This window comes from Anastrepha obliqua, unplaced genomic scaffold, assembly GCF_027943255.1.
Source record: "Anastrepha obliqua isolate idAnaObli1 unplaced genomic scaffold, idAnaObli1_1.0 ptg000005lb, whole genome shotgun sequence".
Classification (NCBI taxonomy): domain Eukaryota; kingdom Metazoa; phylum Arthropoda; class Insecta; order Diptera; family Tephritidae; genus Anastrepha; species Anastrepha obliqua.
In genome coordinates this window covers 626,931-650,796 of record NW_026562177.1, presented here as the reverse complement: position 1 = coordinate 650,796, position 23,866 = coordinate 626,931, and positions in this window count along the sequence as shown.

Sequence of the window (23,866 nt, the reverse complement as noted above, 5' to 3'; positions counted from 1 at the left end):
GCATTGTATTCGTCGAATTTGCCCTGAATACCGCAAAGGAGGAAGCTGGCGCGTATTGCATGATAATACACCATCTCATCGGTCCACTCTTGTGACTGATTTTTTGACTAGAAATCGCATTTTAACCATCAAACCATGAATCACTCACCGTATTCGCCTGATATGGCTGCCTGTGACTTCTACCAAATCAGTCAGTCAATAGTCAGTTGGCATTTCAAACTTGATCGATGAAAATACAAGCTCCTGTGACATAAAATCACAACCCAGTTACGATTGTGTAATAATACTAAGCAAAAGCTTTTCAATTGTGCTGCTGGATTAGAATAGCCGCCCGCTTACATTTTTTGCTGTCAATAAACCTTTCCTACTTCCGATGCATTCATCTATATTCAGTATTTTATTGCTGTAAATCGAGTAAAAAAGCATAGAAATATAAGAATTTAGAATAAAAGCGAAATTACAAAAAAAAAAAAACAAAAACAAATCAGAATGAAAACTGTGTCTAGTGTCCACGCATTTATGCCCTTTACAGTCAGGGGAATTCGTTTGGCACCAACTTCAAACTAGTTCCACAGGGGACGAGACTGGTTCGTACTCTATTTAAATTTACATACGCGATGATATCTTACAAATTTATAATCGTTATGCTTTGCAAAAATTTGGCACGCATGCTGAACTGCTTTTTATTTTACAATACCAGGCCGAAAAAAGTAGTTTTGAGATAATTGAGTTTACAGTTTTGAGAGTGGCCGCGTGACGAATCTGGCTCTACCTGCTAAAACGGCTGTAGAGTCGAAAATACTGGGAATATCCTTCCAAAAATTTCACAATATATTCTTAAGGGCCTATACTTTCGAAATATCAGAAAAAATCGATTTTTTGAGAGTTCTAGACCACCGGGACCCCTTAAATAATATTCTTCTTCTTCTTAATTGGCGCGATAACAGTTAAACAAAGCGCGACAGTCGTTTCTTTCTCGTGCTAACCGGCGCCAGTTGGACACACCAAGTGAAGCCAAGTCCTTCTCCGCCTTCCTCTTCCTCTGCTACCACCAGCTGGTGCCGCATTGAATGCATTCAGAGCCGGAGCCTTTCTATCTACTCGGATAAGAATATTAGCTATATGAAAAATTCATTGGTAGATATCTCCGAAATGGCCCCAACAGGACGTAGGTATAGGTTATATAGTAGTAGTAAGTAATTGGATATGTCGGTGTAAAAAATGCCTGAATTGAGTCAGTTTATCGAAAAAAATTCATAGAAGTTTTACTCTTTAAAAAATCTACTAGAAAATTGTTGTGATAAACAACAGTTCAAGACAATCGACCGCAACCCACAGCAATTTGCAACCCGCAGAGACAGATTAGGGAAGACGTATGCACATGTTTTCGTTGATTGTTGTTGTTGCTTCTGCTGCGGCTGTCATTATCGATAAGAGGGCAACTTGCTTTTGCAGCGCGCATTATTGAAATTGATTAGCAGTTCGAGGCAGACCATTGACAAGACGGGAATGAGCTGCGGGTTCAAAGGAGCTGCTGCTGGCTGATGTTCGGTGAAATTGATAAGAGCGTAGAAAGCTTTGTTCTGCTCGCAGCTGCGGTAATGGCCATCAACGCAGCATTACGGCTCGTCAACAGTCATTGAAGCTGTTGTTGTTTAGCTGTTGCTGCCATCTCTGCTGTTGGTGTGCTTACTTTGATTGGTGTTCATGGCGCTATTATTGTGCAGAAGCGTGAAGGTGTTGTTATTTTGCGCTTCTATGAATGTATGTGCGCATCTGTGTGTTTGTGTGTATGTGTGTACGTACATATACATGCCACTTAATCTCGCATTACACAAATGCTTTTGACATTTACAATTATCATGGCTCTCAACATGTGCATGAATGAAGTTGGTATTAACCTTTGGCTTGGCTTTGTACCAGAAGTGATACAACTCGATTTTCATCTTCTTAGCGAGGTTGTTTTTTCTTTATTTGTAGTTGTTATAAAATATTTTTATGCATATTTAGGTATGTATGTGTGGAATATATATGTATTAAATTAATTAGAAATACGAAAATATCCTACAGTACGTGCAGTAAAGTTTTTAAATAAGACTGCCTTAAATTTAATCTGAGATAAGAAAAAATAAAAATTATTATTAAAAAAAAAAAAAAAAATACCAGTCTAACGGTTAGACGCGACAGAAGTGAAACCTTCCGTAAAACAAACTGAGAGAGAATAAGACGAAAGCAGCATTAGGAGCGGGATAATTATAGGTTCATTATAATATAATATTGCTATAAAGTTCATATTTTATTTTCTTCATTTTATTATTATTCATCCTCAATGTTTTCAATTTCAACAAATGATACGAGTGGCTTATGATAGATAAAATATGATACAAATGCTTTGGTTTCGATGTTGTCAACATATCTTTGGAATACCGCGTCAATTGTTGTTTTTGATCGTGTTGTCGATTCAGTGCGATTGTTACACATTTTTAAATTGAATGTTGTATTGAGAAAGTCAATTAAAGGAACCGCTGTGTCCAATGCAAAATTTACGTTAAAATCGCCACTTAAAATCATAATTGCGGTAAATATTTAAAAATGAAAATATTTACGAATATAAAAATACACACGCGGTTGCTATTATGGGCGTCCCCAGCAAAACCTGCGTGACCGAAACTCTAACACAATTACATTTTTTTGAATGTTACAAACACATATGCACGCAGGTTTTGCTGGGGCGTGACCGAAACTCTAACACAATTACACATATGCACTCGTATTTGTTTGAAAATCGACTTTTGTTTTTGGTTCTCCGTCACCTTTGGAAAATGTGTAAACAGTAAGCAAACTTTATTCATATATTTTTCCTCATTTTTGCATCAGTAAAATTAAACAAACGCCGTAGCCGAATGGGTTGGTGCGTGACTACTATTCAGAATTCACAGAGAGAACGTCAGTTCGAATCTCGGTGAAAACACCAAAATTAAGGAAAACTATTTCTCTAATAGCGCTCACCCCTCAGCAGGCAATGGCAAAACACCGAGTGTATTTCTGCCATGAAAAAAAGCTCCTCATAAACATATCATAAAATAAAATAACTGTATAAAAAAATTTTTTTTCTTGTGATTCGAACCAAGGATTTTGGATCGGAAGCTCACATTGCTAGTCGCTCGGCTACCGCGCCATGCTGTCGGCGCTGGCCTAAAAGTTATTTAGTTCGTCGCTACGTTTATATAATATAACGCTTCGTAGCCAAGAGTGTCGCTTTTTTCGTTTCACTTTTTCTCAAATCACTCCCAACGATTCTAAAGAAGTTTTCACTTCAAAAATTTTTTTGTTAGTTTTTTCCCCCAACAAGCAATATTTGAAACTTAAGATAAAGGCAATTTTTGTGCACTCTTTGACACCATTTATGTTTCTATTTCAATAACGACAAGAAAAAATTCAACGGCACCTCAGTGGGGACCAAAAATAGCCTTTAGGTCGATGTGTAGGCCATTAGGTACACTTCAGATGCAAAATTATTATTATTTACAACGCGTTATCTTGCGTGTTAATTCGAAGAATAATTGGAATAATTGTAAGATAGTTTTTGCAGATAATTCCAAAAACCACAATGAGGACTTAATGGCTTCATAACAGGTCGGCTTAGTTTCCAATTTTTCTCCAGAGAGGAACAACTCATAGTAGACAAATTTTTCTTACCTGCAATCCAACCTCGGTTGCGATTCGACCAGCCACCATGGGCTCCAGAAAAGCTTCGATTCGCAGATAGAAATTAGGTTTGATTTGATTTCTCCTACCAGAAAGGGGCACATAATGGACATCCATAAAATTTTGGAGTTACCATGTGAGCATTTATTTCATTGTTATTGTCGCCATTAATTGGCATGAGACGCGTGGCTGCTTGACTCGTTCTAAGAGAGTTTAATTTCTTTCAAAAGAATCGTGGAAAGAAGATTGCTGAGTGAATTCGGACCTAAAGTTTATCCAGCGCATCATAATAAGTGACGAGACGTAGGTATATGAGTTTTATATGCAAGCCAATCAACAGGCGGCAATCCCACATGGCGCTATTCACATGAGCCGAAACCCAAAAAACTACATCAAAGTCAGTCAAAAGTGAAAGTCATGTTACCCGTTTTCTTTGATTATCGTGATGTTGTGCACTCGGAATTCATTCTAGATGGTTCTACTGTAAATAAAGAATATTACTTGGAAGTTATGCGACGTTTCCGAGAGAATGTGCATAGGAAATGGCCCGATTTGTGGAAAGAAAACTCATGGATCTTGCACCATGATGACGCACCGTCTCTCAAACTCGACAAATACCATCGAACAACCACCGTATTCACCGTATTTATGGCCCTGTGCCTTTTTCCTTTTCCATTGACGCCGCTTTGAGTCGACAAAGGCCATTAAGGAGAATTCGCTGAAGGAGCTGAAGAAGATCTCTTCAAATGCGTTTTAAAGGTGCTTTGATGACTGGACTAATCGTTGGCCCTTGTGTATTGCTTCGAATAGAGCCTCTCTTTTGAAGGTGACAAAATAAATTTTGATGATTTTTCAATTATTTTGCGTTTTATTGAACAATTCTCGATACTTTTTTGAAAGAATGTATAAACCGAAAAGCGGTAAGAAATTTTTACTCTTTGAATTTACATCTTTGGGGGGAGTGTCAAATAATAAAAATTAAGGTAAATAAAATATAACAAACAACTTTTATACATTCATACTAATATACTTATATACTTATATAATTATATACTTATATACTTATATACTTATCTACTTATGTATATACTTGCATACTTATATACTTATAGTTATACCTATATAATTATATACTTATCTACTTATATACTTATGTATATACTTGCATACTTATATACCTATATAATTATATACTTATCTACTTATATACTTATGTATATACTTGAATACTTATATACTTATCTACTTATATACTTATGTATATACTTGCATACTTATATACTTATATACATACATATACTTATGTATATACTTATATACTTATGTACTTATATACTTATGTACTTGTATACTTATCTACTTATATACTTATATGGTATACTTAATTACTTATCTACTTATCTACTTATATACTTATAAACTTATATACTTACATACTTATATACTTATCTACTTAATTACTTATATACTTATGTGCTTAAATACTTATATACTTATGTACTTATACATATACTTACATACTTATATACTTATATTTAATTTCATTAAAACAAAAATCAAGCCATACTTTTAATTCATTAAATACTTACACCACAAACTTATCAGCCACCCTCGTATCTAACTGCAATTTTGTAATTGTGACGTATGTATGTGTGCATACATATTTCCATATCCACATATACTTACCGTTTTGCTGTGGTCCGACAACAAAGCATGCAAACCAAATCGTGCGATTGACTTTGTCGGCAGTGTTGTCAGCACCAAGCGACGCTACATTGTAGGATATATTCCCAACTGATATACGGCACAATGCAAGGGCAAGAACAACAATGTAGCTGGCAACAGCAAAAGCAACTGGCTCATCCCTAATTCAGTGATAAACAACAATGAGCCAGGGCAACAAATGCTTACAATGAAAAGCAAAGCAACAATCACAATAACAATTGCGTGCATTCAGTGCAAGGCAACTAGAACAATAACAATAACACTGACGTAAGCCGCTTGTGTCTGAAAGGGTTTTCTGCCCAGATGCATATCGCAAATTTTAAACGCCATAAACGTTTGGCGTCAAATGGCAAATGACACTTGTCGAAGATTTATGACAGCAGCAGCGGGCCTAAAGGATGGCAGATTATTTGTGGATGGTCTGTGAGCAGCAGCAGAGACGGTCAATTTCGCTTTTTCGAATGAATAAAAATATAAATAAATAAAAAATGGTATTAAAAACAAGTTTTATTGATAGTTTTAAGGTTTTTCACATAATAATTTTAATGTTTTTTAATACAAGTTTTTGATTGCTAATCACTAGAAACAAGAATGTTTCGCAAGAATCTTTTAAACAAACAAAAATGTTTTTAATTTTTCCGGCATCCTTCTTTCTCTTGATTCTCATATGTCTATAACTAAATTTCAAAAAATTGTTTAAATTTTTTTTCAAAAATATTTTTAAATTTTGTTTCACAAATATTCTTAAATTTTTTTTCAAAAATATTAAAAAATTTTTTTTTTGATGATTTTGAATTCTTCCTATATTCTTTTTTCATTTGATATCTATAATATGACCGAAATTAAAAAACAAAAACCTTTTAAATTTTCTCTCAAAGACATTTATGAGAAAATATTTATGACGAACGTTGCGAAGAATATTTTTAGATTTTTGTCTAAACAGTTTTTTTTTTTTGTTTTCTGCTGATATTCTCCTTTTATTTCATATGTACATATATAATATGTCTATGACGAACATTTCCAAAAAAAAATTAAAAATTTTTTGTTATTATTAAATATAAAGGGGCGTTAAGTTTTAAGGGTCGGTGTTGATTTTGAATAAAATACAATTTTTTTTAATTATTGTAATTTTTCTTTATTATGATAATATTGGTATGGCTCAATTACGTATGGCCTCGGCGACACACCTCCATCCGATGGTCCAAATTTTCGATGACGCTGGGGCATAATTGAGGTTCAATGCCATTAGTGTGCCGAAATATCTCATCCTTTAGATCTTAAATTGTTGCTGGCTTATCGACGTACACCTTTTCTTTAAAATAACTCCAAAGAAAGAAGACCAACGGTGTCGTTGACGTTTAGGTGTGGTTCACATTCAACATCGGTCCTTGAAAATTAACCACTTATTTACTTAATACACTTAGGTAAGGTTAGGTTAGGTGCACTTATGCTAAGTTTTAATAGCTCTTGATCATTCAAGAGTGATGATTTTTCACACTCATTAAATTGTGCATGCTTACCAGCGAATTGCAAACGGTTCTGCTGTGTCATGCAAGCTTCCGTTGGTCAGCTTGGATTAGGTAAGCTTGGGTTATAATGAGTTTTGATGTGTTAGATGTATTCATAGTTATGTAAACTTATTGCTGTCTTTCAAAATTAGCTACAATGAGCAGTAAATCACTATCGGGCATGCGGTATTCTCTCGCAGTGTCGGTTCAGCTGGTTTTTAAAAATGTGGAAAAAAACCTTTTAAAAAAAAATTGTAACTTTTACAGTTTTCAATGTATGAAGATGAAAAATAGCTTATTTCGAGCACTTTTTTTGGAGTTTAAAAATGTGTATATACATATTTGTGGTGCCCGTTGGAGAATAGTGCCCAAAAAATTGCATCACATTGAAAAAAAAACGTGGGGAAATTGCGCAAATTAGAGCTTGTTATTGAAAATTTCTTTTGAACGACAATCTTTCAATCGTTCAATCTTAGAATTACAGTATTTCCCGGATATAAGCACCGAGGAAAATTCACCAGTTTCCGTGCTTATAAGCGGGGAGTGTCTTTATAGAAATCCCACTTGTAAGCATTGTATGTGCTTATATTGAAATCCCCAATCACTAGTGCCTCTAACAAAACAACAGAACTACTGAGAATTCATTTATTTAAAATAAATAATTGCAAGTGTACAGAGATCGGTACATTAACAGTTTTACTGAATTTTGTATCACTTATTGGGTTCTACATACTTACATACATACATATGTGCATATATGCACTGCATATGATGAATGCACAAATTCATTTACATATCATTTTTAAAAAAGTCTGTAATTTTCGACTGAATGTTTAATTTAGAGAGTTCGAAATAATACTGTTCAATATTATCGATCTCGAACATAAATTTATTTGTAGGCATAAGTGCTATACGGATAGTTTTAATGGAATCAATGACTTTCTTATGGCTTGGAATGCTATCTGCAACACTATTAGGAGGTTCATCATCGGACGGGTCTTCCATTATTGAATTTTCTCCTTGTATGGCCTCTGCGATTATATGCTCCTCGGTAGATTCCCCGTAGCAGGCAAGGTTGTTATCAATCCTAACGAAATTTCTGAACTCTTCTTGTTGTAGTTCACTAAATATTATTATGTTTTCCTGATCCAGTACGTCGTCGCCTTCCACGATCTCGGAATTTTCGGTGAATAATTTGCACTATGTATAAATAAATAAAAAATAAATATTGTGTAAAAAAATAAGGATGGCCATACCTTTTTAAAAGTGTTAGATATGGTCTCGGGCTTTACCAACCACCAAGCACGATGTATCATTTGAATTGCTGTCAACAAGTTAATCGATTTCTTAAACTTTTCAATGCTTCTTCCACTCTCCACAGAAAGTATCTGCTTTCTTACAATAATTTGACGACAATAAGCTTTGAATGCGTGGATAATGCCTTGATTGAGCGGTTGTAAAATTGATGTCGTGTTAGCTGGAAGGTACTCGAGATCTACATTTTGTAAAGGCACTAACTTATGGGGCGCGGCATTGTCGACGAATAAAATAACCTTTCTTTTCTGCAGTGTCATTTCATTGTCAAAAGATGTCAGTATCGATGTCGATATGTCTAGAGTCATCCAAGCCTTACTTTGCGAAAAGTAATGAACTGGTAAAGTTACATTTTTAAAACATCGTGGATTTTAGGGTTTACCAATAACGAAAGCTTTTTTGTAGTCCCCAGATGCATTGCATAGGAAGCAAACCGTCAACCGTTCTTTGCTTGATTTGTATCCTTTCGGTCGATCGTTATGCATGCTTAGAATTGAGTTGGGCAGTGCCTTGAACAATAAACCACTTTCGTCGGCGTTGAATATGTTCTCATTGCTGTAATTTTTGACGTGATAACGTCTTATAATTCGATTTAACAGGCTGCACGCACGAAAAAATGTATCGTTACCTTGCTCATGTGTCGTTACCTTGCTCATTGCCGTTATCTTGAATGAACTGCAAGCGAAAGCGCGGAACGAACGACAAAGCAAACAAAGCAAAAGAACGGCAACGTTCGACATCTTGCTCTCTCCTACTTAAGTGAGCGTATATGTGTATGTATATGCGCATATGTACATATATAAATTCACGTATTTGTATTTGCATATGCCTTCTTATTAATTATTGAAGTGAAACTTCTTTAGGCGCGTCGGGGGCCCCAAGGCAGATTGAAAATAGGCGAGTGAAACGGTAAGTTCGGAGCGTTACCGAAATCCGTCAAATGGGCGGGGCCAAGGAGCAGCTGCTCCTTCCCACTCTCGCCTATTCGCTCTCTCTGTCGCTCTCTCGCATCGCAAGCGCTGAACGATGTGAGGGAGCCACCGAGACACGCCGTCTCTCCCCTTCTCTCTCGAATGCCTTTATTTCTCTCCCGTTTGCTCTATAGCAAACTACCCACGCCGTGCATCAGCCGTTCAGTAAGTGTGAAGCGAGGTTAGGATATTGCGTTGACCTGTGATTCGCACTGAACGAAGCGATATTCTTAATAGTTTTTAACAATATCACTAAATCGAAGGAATATACGTATTACGGCTATTGATTTTTCTTTATTGCGTAACTATTTACATGAGTTGCCAATGATCGTTACCGGAGATTTTAATGTCAATTTCGCGAGCAAAGAATCGTCGGAACTTTTGAAATTTTTCAAAGAAGTCTTTGATCTAGATATGGTCAACGATATAATATAAATGTTAGTACAACTAGACAGGGAACAACAATAGACGCAGTTTTCGCACGATTCATCAACAATTTGAGCGCAAATATATATATCTCCCACTTTAGCTATCGTAAGCCGATTATTAGTATATTAGGAAATAACCATTGTGATGTCATGTGAATAATTTGTGAATACAATCGATGTATATACTAGAAATGTGTTGAAAAGGTGCCTATGATTCCATTGTAATTATAACTATATTTTATCAATGTATAATAAAAAACAGAGTACACAGGGTCAAACTGAGCGTACATTAATTTGTATATGCATGTTATGTTCCGCAATTATCTCTTTTATGTACAAGTAAATAGCGTGTGGAGACTATAATAGAGGATTTTTGCTTTAAAAATTAGTTTGACACTGGTATTTGAAAAAATTTCTATTGACGAATACTTAGTTACACAACGAAATACTTCGTCTGGCCTTCTGCTTCTAGAAGATAAACCAGTGCAAAAATGCAAACGTCTCTAGCACACCCTGTAGCGAATAATTTCGAAATAATATGAACTGAAATGTATATAGCACACAAGTAAGCATTGAAGTCGACTGGCGACATGCAGGCAACCGACAATCGACAACCGACAACGGGTATTATAGAAAGCCATAGCCCGTGCAAATGAATGCTGTGTGTGAGTATCAGATAAAGCGCCGATTGAATGTGTGTAAGCGGGAAAGCAATAAGAAACTGCTGTGAAGTAAATAGATGGTAGGTATGGAGGAGACGAAGCGGTACAATGAGTGCGTTTGCCAAACGAGTGACGATAGTTGAAGTAGAAGGTTGTAAAATGACATTTCAACCGTTTCGGTGATTGATTAACGCGCCAAAAGTAGGCAAAAAATACCATTGGAAGCGCAAAGAAATGTCAGCGTCAAGTGCAACACTGCACCCAAGTGTCAAATTTGAAGCTAATAAGGACAAAAATAAATAGTACAAATTTATGTGGAGTGATATAGAAAAAAAAATATGAAAACCTGAACTTAACACGAGAGAGGGGGGAGAGATCTAAACCGGGGCTCCCATGCATGGAACAACCAACTTAGAAGTTTCACTTCTACCGTGCGTGAGTCTGACAGACCCTAGTTTTTTTTATTAATTTGATTTACTTGAAGAATTTAAAATAAAACCAAGTTTGTTAATAATACCTGTTGTTTTAATGTTATTATTATTTTTTGACGTGATAACGTCTTATAATTCTATGTAGCCGGCTGCACGCACCAAAAAATACGTCGTTATCTTGCTCATGCGTCGTTACCTTGCTTGAACAGCATGTTATGTTATGTTATGTTATGATATGTTATGATATGTTATGTTATGTTATGTTATGTTATGTTATGTTATGTTATGTTATGTTATGTTATGTTATGTTATGTTATGTTATGTTATGTTATGTTATGTTATGTTATGTTATGTTATGTTATGTTATGTTATGTTATGTTATGTTATGTTATGTTACTTTATGTTATGTTATGTTATGTTATGTTATGTTATGTTATGTTATGTTATGTTATGTTATGTTATGTTATGTTATGTTATGTTATGTTATGTTATGTTATGTTATGTTATGTTATGTTATGTTATGTTATGTTATGTTATGTTATGTTATGTTATGTTATGTTATGTTATGTTATGTTATGTTATGTTATGTTATGTTATGTTATGTTATGTTATGTTATGTTATGTTATGTTATGTTATGTTATGTTATGTTATGTTATGTTATGTTATGTTATGTTATGTTATGTTATGTTATGTTATGTTATGTTATGTTATGTTATGTTATGTTATGTTTTGTTATGTTATGTTATGTTGTGGTATGGTATGTTATGTTATGTTATGTTATGTTATATTATGTTATGTTATGTTATGTTATGTTATGTTATGTTATGTTATGTTATGTTATGTTATGTTATGTTATGTTATGTTATGTTATGTTATGTTATGTTATGTTATGTTATGTTATGTTATGTTATGTTATGTTATGTTATGTTATGTTATGTTATGTTATGTTATGTTATGTTATGTTATGTTAAAGTATATTATATTATGTTATGTTAATGTTAACTCATTCTCTATATCCATACAAAATATCTATCAAACAAATAAAATTAAAATTTTCTTTTGAAAATCAGTATTTTCTTATGACGTTATCACGTTAAACTATCGTCAGTAAACCGACTTTACAGACAACCTCTTTTTTATTAAATCGGGAAGCATTTTAAAAAAATCATTTGCACCCTCAACATTTGCTGATGCACTTTCTCCGTGAAGGTGTTTGACTGAAATTCCGTTCCGTTTTTGCCAGCGCCATAACCATCCGGTGGTGGCACTCAAATTCTTATTCATTTTAATAGACAATTGCGTTGCCTTTTCTTTCACCATGTTCCCAGATATGACAACGCCAGACGCACGCATTTGGTTGAACCAAATTGTTACCGCTCTATCTATCTCGGACGAATTGCTGCACCTATTCCGCTTCCTACGCATATTTCCCGAGTTACATTTTACGGCCAAACTGTCTTTTTCGCGAATTATTCGGTTAATAGTTGATCATGAACATTTATATTTTACACAAAGTTCATTTTTATTTGGTTTTTGCAGTTCTGAAAGAATTGCCTTTTTTTGCCCATACGTTAAACTTGTTCGCGTGCTCATTGCTTACATTGTACATACTTCAACAAGAAACTAGGGATGTGTGCGCTAGTTAAATTTATGAATAAAATCGATAAAAGTATGATTGGTAAAATGATTGCTAAAAAGAGTTAAAAGCCAAATAAATTCAAAACGTGTAGTAGAGGGTTTACAATATTTTTTTTTTTATTCAGTGCTTATAAACGGGAAAATTACAAAAGTTGAGAAAGAATTAGGTGCTTTTAACCGGGAAATGCTTATAACCGGGGTGCATATAAGCGGGGAATCCTGTATATACATTCATAACGCACATACACTCCCCTTTCCAAGACCATATTGAAAGAAAATATCGGTTGAAAAATGAGCTAGTTATGAATTTTTACTTCATCAAAAAACCCTAAATCGGTTAATAACTAAATAAACCAATAAATAAGAAACTTGAGGGTGTTTTGAATTTTCTAAACACAGTGTTGTGTTGTACTGGTCTTGACCTAAAACGTGCACTATATCACTTGAAGAGCTCTTTCGATTTTTTTTATTTTGTAGCACCGTGTAATGTATCCATGGCGGTAATCCAGTGATCCCCTAAAAAATGACTTTCTATGTAAGAAATCAAAATAATACCTAGATAATATTTGTTGTTTTAGTTTCATAAGTATTAATTTCCTTAAAATTCAATTGTAACTTGTGTATATTTTTAGCAATTTAGCGGTTTCCTATTTTATTTTATTGTAAATTTATGTTTTATTTCAGAATTTATATCTTAAATATTTGGTATACATTAATGATTACATAAATAAATAAAATCGGAAATCTTGAGAACGGTTAAGTTTTTGACATCATTTTATATAAGCACACTAATCATTACTTGAGTAATAATGTCCTTCATTATCTAGAGCGGAAATCCTGTAACCTTCTATACGAAAGGGTAGTGAGCAACTCGAAAACAAATTTGCTGATATATAAATACTAGCAAACCCCGCCCGCTTCGCTGGGCACACTAAAATAGAATAGATATGGTTTAGAACAGAAAATATATGGTTTACATATTATTTATTTCTTTATTCTTTATTCAAGCGCTTTGGCATAAACAATATTTTTTGTTTTTCTATTTGTTTTTGAGTAAATATATAACGTATACGTATAACGTATAGTTGACCATGGGTGAATACTGGTTCTTCTAAATTCATCCCGCATATTTCTAAAGTTTGCCCTTGTGATTTATTGATAGTTATTGCAAATGCTAATCGAATGGGCAGTTGCAAACGCTTGAATTCAAATGGCAATTCAGGTGGAATCATTGGAATTCTCGGTATTAGAACGTCTTCATTCTTGAATTTGCCAATTAAAATAGTTGCTTCGATAACATTATTCATCAATCGTTTGACTATAAGTCTAGTTCCGTTACATAGCAGCTTTGTTCAAATTGATGTCTCTGGGACGATTTGATCTGGACAGTGCCATTCTTTGCCGATTCGCTTCATTTTCTTCTTGACGTTCTTCTGATGTCCCGTTATTCCGAGCATTTCTCATGCGCCTATTATTATTTGTCGAGCGATGAATACGCGATTGTCTTGGCATTTGTACTGTAATAAACATTATTGTAATTATGGTATTCTGAAATTTTGTGGACTATATTTTTTGTTTTTTTTATTTTTTTTTTTATTTTTTTTTATCATTTCATTCACTCATGGTGCATCGTAGTTTATCGCATATGAACCGAAAAAAATAAATCCACTAAATTTGATGAAAACTTACATTAATTAATTCCAATTTACCACGTGAAAATTCCTAAATGTATAAGAAAAATATAAGCACGTGAGCGATTGTTAATTGAAAAAATAATAAATTGCTTTTTTTTTTTTGATGATTGTTTCTTAGTTATTCATTTGCGTTGATTTGAAATTTAAAAAAAATCTTCTTTCTTCATGATCAGCAAGTGTTAACAATGTGTGTAAGTTTGGTTTAATTCGGCGCAAAGACACCGCGGGTCCACGTTTTGGCATATTTTCGAGACCCTAGTCATCAATAGGTATGAAAATTACCCCGTATTAAAGCACTTATCGACAGCTTTCATTTGATGCCCATATTGTACATACACAACCAAAGGTTACCCGGGTCCACGTTTTGACCTATATCTCGAGACCCTAGTCACGGAGCGGCATGAAAAATACTCTGAACTAAAGCATTCACCAACAGCTTCCATCTGATATCCATATTGTACAAACACATTCTAGGGTCCACGTGTTGGTCTCTATCTCGAGACCCTAGTCACGGAGCGGCATGAAAAATACTCTGAACTAAAGCATTCACCAACAGCTTCCATCTGATATCCATATTGTACAAACACATTCTAGGGTCCACGTGTTGGTCTCTATCTCGAGACCCTAGTCACGGAGCGGCATGAAAAATACTCTGAACTAAAGCATTCACCAACAGCTTCCATCTGATATCCATATTGTACAAACACATTCTAGGGTCCACGTGTTGGTCTCTATCTCGAGACCCTAGTCACGGAGCGGCATGAAAAATACTCTGAACTAAAGCATTCACCAACAGCTTCCATCTGATATCCATATTGTACAAACACATTCTAGGGTCCACGTGTTGGTCTCTATCTCGAGACCCTAGTCACGGAGCGGCATGAAAAATACTCTGAACTAAAGCATTCACCAACAGCTTCCATTTGATACCCATACTGTACATACACATCCGAAGGTTACTCGGGTCCACGTTTTGACCTATATCTCGAGCCCTACCCACCAATAGGCATCCAAACTATACGTAAACCATCTTCAATACCTACTTAACAATGTGTGTTTAATTCGGTGCAAAGACACGGCCGGTTAGCGAACACACACAAAAAGTTGACTTTATTTTATATATAAGATTAAAGCATAGATACATTTTTCAACTTTGCTTTGCCTGCTTATTTTCCGCTTAATGGAATTTTCGCCCACATAAAGAGCAAATTTTATTAAACAAATCTAACTTTAATTTTCACAATTTTAATAGTAATGGGAAGTAGTTGATTAATTTGATTGAAGCAGAATAATTGTAAGCATTTCATGGTTTAAAAAAAAATGCTCTGAATGGTTGAGTCCTTTTTGATTTCTCGCAGTTTGAAAACTAATTTTATGATTTTTTTTAATTTTTCGCCCCGAAGATACCTCTATTTTGTGAGCTTATGAAACCTATATTATGTCAAAAAAAGCTGTGCAGGAGAGTTCAGTTCCAAAATGAAAAAAAAAACTACTCCTTCCATTACTGCGAAACAAAACGATTGTTTAAATGGATTTCACAACAATTGGCTTGCGTATATTCCAATTATATGCATACACGTTTCGTGCATTGGTCCGGGTTGGACTCCAAAAGAATATGCAAGCAAGCGCATTGAGCCTCTGTTATATCACAATCTTTTGCACGTGGAAACAAACCCCAAACGGGAATGATACATAATTTTACATAAATTTACTTCATTTTAAGGAATTCATTATTATTATTTCCCATCTTGTCAGTTCGTAAATTATTTTTTGCTTTCCCCAAGCTTTTAGATTTTGTTTCTTTTTTCACGTTATGCATTGCGCCCTGATGTTAAGCCAGCTATGTAGTTGCACATTAATGCAGGGCCTGCTTACTCAATCAACAACATCCGTAACCACTGCTACAACTACATACAAAACACCAACAACACCATTACCAGCGTAAATGGCATTCGGCTAAGCAAATAAATGAGGAGAGAATTGCCTGAAGGACAGCAAAGGAAAAACATAAATTGGATATATGCAAGTTGAAGGCGGGAAACGTCAAAAAGGAAATGTGCCAGAAAAAGGAAACACCTACATATGTATGAAATATTTAAGTATGTATCTCCACATACAGCTACAGAGATGTAGGTAGGTAGCTTCTAACTACGTATGTGTAGATGGCGCATAAAATGAAGCAACTCAAACTTACACCCTTGCCATGGGCCCTTCAAACGCATGAATACTTCATACATGTGCACTTACTTTTTATGCTTTTTCCGCTTTTACGCGTTTTACGGTTGGTATTGGTAACATTTAATTACAGGCCAACACGCACACACACTCAAGCACACTTACACCACCGCACATAGGTAGCTAAGTACCGCATTTATAGCCACACATATGGCCTACACATGTAAAACAGCCTTTATGAACTTCCGTTACAAGCAATCCACGTACTTAAATAGGTATGTACGAGTATATTAATAACCTCATACATACATATATTAGACTTTTAATTTTATGTTGCGTTCTTTTTATGTTTCGCTTTGTGCTTGGGAATGCTTATTAGAAGACTCCTCTGCTTCTTCTCAGTGGCCGGCATTCTTTGGTTTCATATGCATTTGAAGCATCCACACAATTGGTTGTGGCTGCAAGGCGTATTTTTAATTAACCTGGTATGTATGTATATACATAGCATAGATACAAGCGCGCAAGTACTAACGCACACACACACACGTAAAGGTTTAGTATGCGAAGGCTATGTAGCAGCGTCGAGTAGGTACTTGCCGTCGATGGCCTGTGCTGTTGGTTGAGTTGACTGTTAAGTCCTTGGTTATGTATTTTTTCCACCATTCAACTTCGAACTTTATATCGAGTGCTTTAAGTGATTTACTCTTCTAGTATTCACAACTGGTTGTTAGTTGCTCATTGATGAAAACAACGTCATCATTGACGACGAAATAGCAAACATGAATGCCTTTTTATGTTCCACTCCTTTGCTTCACATTTGCGAGTAACCTTCAGAAAATTCTTTTTACTACTTGCGCTTTTTTTTTGACGTACTCGCTACTGTAGTTTACTTGATTGAATTGCATATCAAGTTCCTCATTTATTGCTTCTATGGCATTTTTATATGCAGCTTCTCTAACTACTCGCAATATTTATGTTTGCCTTTGCAAAATGAATTCCACCAATGCGAAGGCCAATAAACAACCCAAAATTTATGGCTTTCGCATAATTTTGTAATCAACTGTTAGGAAAATATGTTGGTCATTGCGGTTTGATGAGCTCAATTTAGATAGGCAAGAGTGAGCGTAAAATTATTACACTTTATATGCGAAAACATTTGGCCATCATTTCTTCAAACATATTTTTCCCTGGTACCTTTGATTTATTTTGGAGAGATGATAAAAAGTAGTAATGCATACTTTATTTTTGCATTATCGTTTAGGGCGAAATAATAAAGCACTAATGTTGATATATGCACTAGGGCGGGTCGATTTAAAAATCGCTCATTTCTCTGTGAAAATCGTATTCTAGGGATCAAAATAAGAAACTTTGCCGAAGGAACCATACCTCTAAAACGAATTCTGATGTCCCCCAATTTTGGTCGAATGAAAAATCCCACTTTGACCCATTTAGAGTGCTCCAATCGAGTCCAAATGTATGATCGACCCCCACTAACTTTGGACGGCCGATCCACCCATGCCACTGGCGCACCCCCTGGAATTCCCCTGGGGGGTTCCCAATACAATCATTTCAAAATATCACCATTTTTAGCCTTTACATGAGAAAAGAAACTAAAAAGTTCGACCCAAATTGGGGGACATCAGAATTCGTTTAGAGGTATGGTTCCTTCGGCAAAGTTTCTTATTTTGATCCCTAGAATATGATTTTCACAGAGCAATGGGCGATTTTTTTGCCTCCCCACAGATCGACCCGGCCTAATGTGCACATACAGGGTGCCTCATCTGGTATTTGGAATTTAATTTAATTCGACTGTGAACACAAAATTCATGAATGTTTTTGAATTCGATTGTTTATAGGATAGAGAAAACTCTGTATTAAACATCAGGGTGTGCCGAAAAAATTTTCTTTTGGTTTTTTTGAATGCAAATAAGAGGGTGCTTCATCTGGCGCTTGCAGCTTAATTTAATTGTACTGTGAACAAAAAGTAAAGGCCTATTTTTAATTAGATTTTTTTTTATTGAAACGGTAATACTTTGTATTAAACATTAGGGTGTAACGATTTTTTTTTTTTCTGAAAGCACTTTGTATTAAACACTAGAGTGCAGCAAAAAAAAGTTTTTTTAGGTTTTCTGAATGCAAAGCCTTTATATATACAAGGCGCTCCATCCGGCGTTTAGAGTTTTATTTAATTAGACTTTAAATAAAAAATTCATTAATATTTTTAAATTAAATTTTTTATTGGATAGAGAAAACTCTGTATTAAACATTAGGGTATCCCGAAATTTTTTTTTTGGGGTTTTCTGAACACAAAGCCTTTATATATCAAATAAGAGGGTGATTCATCCGGCGTTTCCAGTTTAATTTAATTGAACTGTGAATAAAAAGTGAATGCGTATTTTTAATTAGATTATTTTTTTATTGAGAGTGTAATACTTTGTACTAAAGATTAGGGTGTAACGAATTTTTTAATTTTTCTGAACACAAAACATCTTAGAGTTTGCTTAGGTGATCATATAATAAAAAAAATTAATGAAATAAAATAAAATTACTTTACCCTATGATCAAAAAGTACCAGGAAGGTGATGTTGACTGTTTTCTTCAATTGCCAAGGCTTGGTGCACCATGAGTACCTTCCATTGGGCCAGGCAGTCAATAAAAAATATTATTTATCCGTTTTGAAGCGTTTGAGAGATGCTGTACGTCGCAAGCGGCCGGAAATCTGGGCAAATAATTCTTGAATTTTGCATGATGATAACGCGCCATCGCACCGAGCCCAAATTGTGCGGGATTATTTGACCAAATACCAAGTAAATACCATCGTGCAAGCAGCGTATTTACCTGATAAGGCCCCGTGCGACTACTTTTTTTCCCAAGTTGAAGTTAGCAATTTGTGGAAGAAGATTTCAGTCAATAGCGGAGATCAAAGAGAATGCGTCAAAGAAGCTGAAGGCCATCCCTTAGTCGGCCTACTTGGGGTGCATGGAGGACTGGGTTAAACGTTGGCACATGTGTGTTGCTTCAGACGGGTCACGTTTTGAAGGAGATAAAGGGTTTTTCACTTGATGCGGGTCGATTTTGGCGCCCTGTGGCAGCCATTTTGTTTTGGTGACATCTGTCAAATCTTTTGTTTATTGTTCAGTTGTTTACTCCAAATCATCATGGCAAGTTACACGGTTGAACAGAACGTTCAAATGATAAAACTTTATTATCAAAGCGAGTGTTCATTAACGCAAACGTTGCGCGCATTGCGCCCATTTTTCGGTAGACGTGGTGGCCCTTCAAAGCCGACTCTTCAACGTTTGGTGGTCAAATTTGAGACGATCGGGTCAGTAAACAATCAGCCAACACCCGTACGTTCAAGGAACGCAAGATCAGCCGAGAACATTGCCGCGGTCCGTGAAAGTGTACAGCAGAACGCGAGGCAGTCTATTCCTCGCCGTACACAAGAACTTGGCCTTTCGCAGACTTCAACTTGGCGAATTTTGTGTCGGGACTTAGGCCTACACCCGTACAAGATCCAACTGACCCAGGAGCTCAATGTTGATGACCATAGACAACGCCGTTTGTTCGCTGACTGGGCTTCGAATCGTTTGGAAGAGAACCCCAGTTTTGGGCGAAAAATCATCTTTAGGCTGTGTTAACAAAGAAAATTGCCGTATATGGGACGACACCAATCCACACGAGGCTCACCAGGTGATAATGCATCCTCAAAAAGTTACCGTTTGGTGTGGATTTTGGGCCGGCGGCGTCATTGGTCCGTACTTTTTTTAAAACGACGTTGGTGAGGCGGCCACCGTCAACAGCGAGCGCTACACAACGATGATAACCAATTTCTTATGACCCATATTGAACCATATGGACCTGGACGACATGTGGTTAATAATTTGAACCAATTTTCGAAGCACTTTGTCCAGTCGAGTTTCTGGGGCATTTTTTTTAATTGTTTAGGAATCTACGCGAACACACTTTTTTTACCATTTGCGATTTCTTATTGATGCCCGTCATACTAGTGCCTAACGATACCTCAATCTCACGCATGGCTTACGCACAAGTTCGATATTTTCAGGCATAGCAACTGATTTTGTACTCAACGACCACGAGAAAATCCGTACTTCCTGTTCTTTATGGTGCTAAAAGGTGGTACCTGCTCGATTTTAGTTCGTCGACGCACTCTTGTCTTGTTAATCCAAATAATCGGCCGAAAATGTTATCGATTCAATTCCATTTTTTTGCCGAGATAAATTTTAGAAGTCACTGTTAATAACACTAGTATGGCTTCTTCTTCTTAATTGGCGCTAGAACCGCTTACGCGATTTTGGCCGAGTTTAACAAAGCACGCCAGTCGTTTCTTTCTCGTGCTAACCGGCGCCAGTTGGACACACCAAGTGAAGCCAAGTCCTTCTCCACCTGATCTTTCCAACGCAGAGGAGGCCGCCCTCTTCCTCTGCTACCACCAGCTGGTACAGCATCGAATACTTTCAAAGCCGGAGCGTTTGTATCCATTCGGACGACATGACCCAGCCAACGTAGCCGCTGGATCTTTATTCGCTGCGCTATGTCTATGTCGTCGTAAAGCTCATACAGCTCATCGTTCCATCGTCTGCGATATTCGCCGTTGCCAACGTGCAAAGGTCCAAAACTCTTACGCAGAATCTTTCTCTCGAACACTCCAAGCGTCGCTTCATCGGATGTTGTCATCGTCCAAGCTTCTGCGCCATACGTTAGGACGGGCATGATGAGAGTCTTGTAGAGTGTTAGTTTTGTTCGTCGAGAGAGAACTTTACTACTCAATTGCCTACTTAGTCCAAAGTAGCACTTGTTGGCAAGAGAGATTCTACGTTGGATTTCAAGGCTGACATTGTTATCGGTGTTAATGCTGGTTCCTAAATAGACGAAGTCCTTTACAACCTCGAAATTATAACTGTCTACAGTGACGTGGGTTCCGATACGCGAGTGCGCCGACTGTTTGTTTTAAGACAGGAGGTACTTCGTTTTGTCCTCGTTCACCACCAGACCCATTCGCTTTGCCTCTTTATCCAGTTTGGAGAAGGCAGAACTAACAGCGCGGTTGTTAAGGCCGATGATGACAATATCATCGGCATACGCCAACAATTGTACGCTCTTATAAAATATTGTGCCTGAGCGATTAAGTTCTGCGGCTCGTACGATGCTCTCCAACATCAGGTTAAAGAAGTCACACGACAGCGAGTCACCCTGTCTGAAACCTCGTTTGGTATCAAACGGCTCGGAGAGGTCCTTCCCAATTCTGACGGCGCTACTGGTGTTGAGCAACGTCATCTTACATAGCCGTATTAGTTTTGCGGGGATACCAAATTCAGACATCGCGGCATACAGGTAACTTCTTTCCGTACTGTCGAATGCAGCTTTGAAGTCGACGAAAAGATGATGTGTGTCGATTCTCCTTTCATGGGTCTTTTCCAAGATTTGGCGTATTGAGAATATTTGGTCGATGGTGGACTTTCCAGGTCTGAAGCCACACTGATAAGGTCCAATCAGTTGGTTGACGGTGGGCTTCAGCCTTTCACACAATACGCTCGCTAGAACCTTATAGGCGATATTTAGAAGACTAATCCCGCGGTAATTGGCACAAATTGCAGGATCACCCTTCTTATGGATTGGGCAGAGCACACTTAAATTCCAATCGGCAGGCATGCTTTCATCCGACCATATTTTGCATAGGAGCTGATGCATGCACCTTACCAGCTCCTCGCCGCCATGTTTGAATAGCTCAGCCGGCAGTCCGTCGGCGCCCGCGGCTTTGTTGTTCTTTAGCCGCGTTATCGCTATTCTCACCTCGTCATAATCGGGTAGCGGAACGACAATTCCGTCGTCATCGATTGGGGTATCGGGATCTTCACTTTCTCTGTGACATGCGCAGCTGTCACCGTTTAACAGGTTCGAGAAGTGTTCCCTCCATAATTTAAGATTGCTATGGACGTCAGTCACCAGTTCGCCGTCTTTGTTCTTACAGGAAAACGCCCCGGTCTTGAAACCTTCTGTAAGCCGCCGAACTTTCTGGTAGAATTTTCGGGCGTTGTTCCTGTTGGCCAGCATCTCAAGCTCTTCGCACTCACGTATTTCGGCCTCTCGTTTCTTCTTTCGGATAATACGTCTCTCTTCCTTTTTCAGCTCTCTGTAGCGATCCCACATGGCTCGCGTTGCGCCCGATCGCAGCGTGGCTCTATAAGCGGCATCTTTTCTTTCTGCGGCAGCATGACATTCCTCGTCGTACCAATTGCTTTTTCGGTCTCGCCGGAATCCGATTTCTTCTTCGGCGGCGGTACGTAGGGAACGAGAAATGTGGCTCCATTGCTCGCGCATGCCGATTTGTTGGGCAGTGCTTTCGGAGAGCAGGAGTGAGAGTCGAGTGGCGAATCTTCTAGCTGTCTGTTGTGATTGCAGCTTTTCAATGTCGAACATTCTTTGCGTAGGTAGATGTACGTTTTTTGCTGCACAGAGGCGGGTGCGCAGCTTGGCTGAAACAAGGTAATGATCCGAGTCAATGTTGGGTCCTCGGATCGTGCGTACATCTAATACACTAGAAGCGTGTCTTCCATCTATCACAACATGATCGATCTGGTTTCGCGTTTTTCGATCAGGAGACAGCCAGGTAGCTTGGCGTATCTTTTTATGCTGGAATCTGGTGCTGCAGACTACCATGTTTCGGGCCCCGGCGAAGTCGATCAGCCTCTGTCCGTTACCGGATGTTTCGTTGTGCAGGCTGAATTTTCCGGCTGTGGGACCAAAAATTCCCTCCTTGCCCACCCTGGCGTTGAAGTCGCCAAGCACGACTTTTATGTCGTGGCGGGGGCAGCGCTCATAGGAACGTTCCAGGCGCTCATAGAAGGAATCTTTGGTCGCATCGTCCTTCTCTTCCGTCGGGGCGTGGGCGCAAATTAGCGATATGTTGAAAAAACGGGCTTTGATGCGGATTGTTGCGAGACGCTCGTCCACCGGAGTGAACGACAGTACTTGGCGACGAAGTCTCTCTCCCACAACAAATCCGACACCGAATTTGCGCTCCTTTACATGGCAGCTGTAGTAGACGTCGCAAGGTCCTATGGTTTTCTTACCTTGCCCCGTCCATCGCATCTCTTGGATGGCAGTGATGTCAGCCTTTACTCTCACGAGGACATCAACCAGCCGGGCAGAGGCACCTTCCCCATTAAGGGACCGGACATTCCAGGTGCATGCCCTCAAATCATAATCCTTAGTTCGTTTGGAGGGGTCGTCATCAGTATAGGGAGGTCTCATCCGAGGCTTTTTTACACTTTTCATTGGGGGCGATTTTTAAGTGGCGGGTCCCAAACCCAACGCACAACCAGCTATCCTGGAATATTTCGCCTTCTCACGTTAGCTCACTCCCGAACGGATGTTCGGAAGCTACCCAGAGGATACGTGGGCTAATCCCGGCCGTTGTGAGCTGCTTGAACCATATGCAGAAGAATCGTCCTGGCCATTCCCAAGTGAATGGCGATCAGTAACTTTCCCCACTTGCGTAGACTTCTACACATGGAACCACTAGTATGGCTAATACTTCAAAATATGCTGGGTGGCGTTAAGGAAAAATACATTAAACTTTCCAATGGA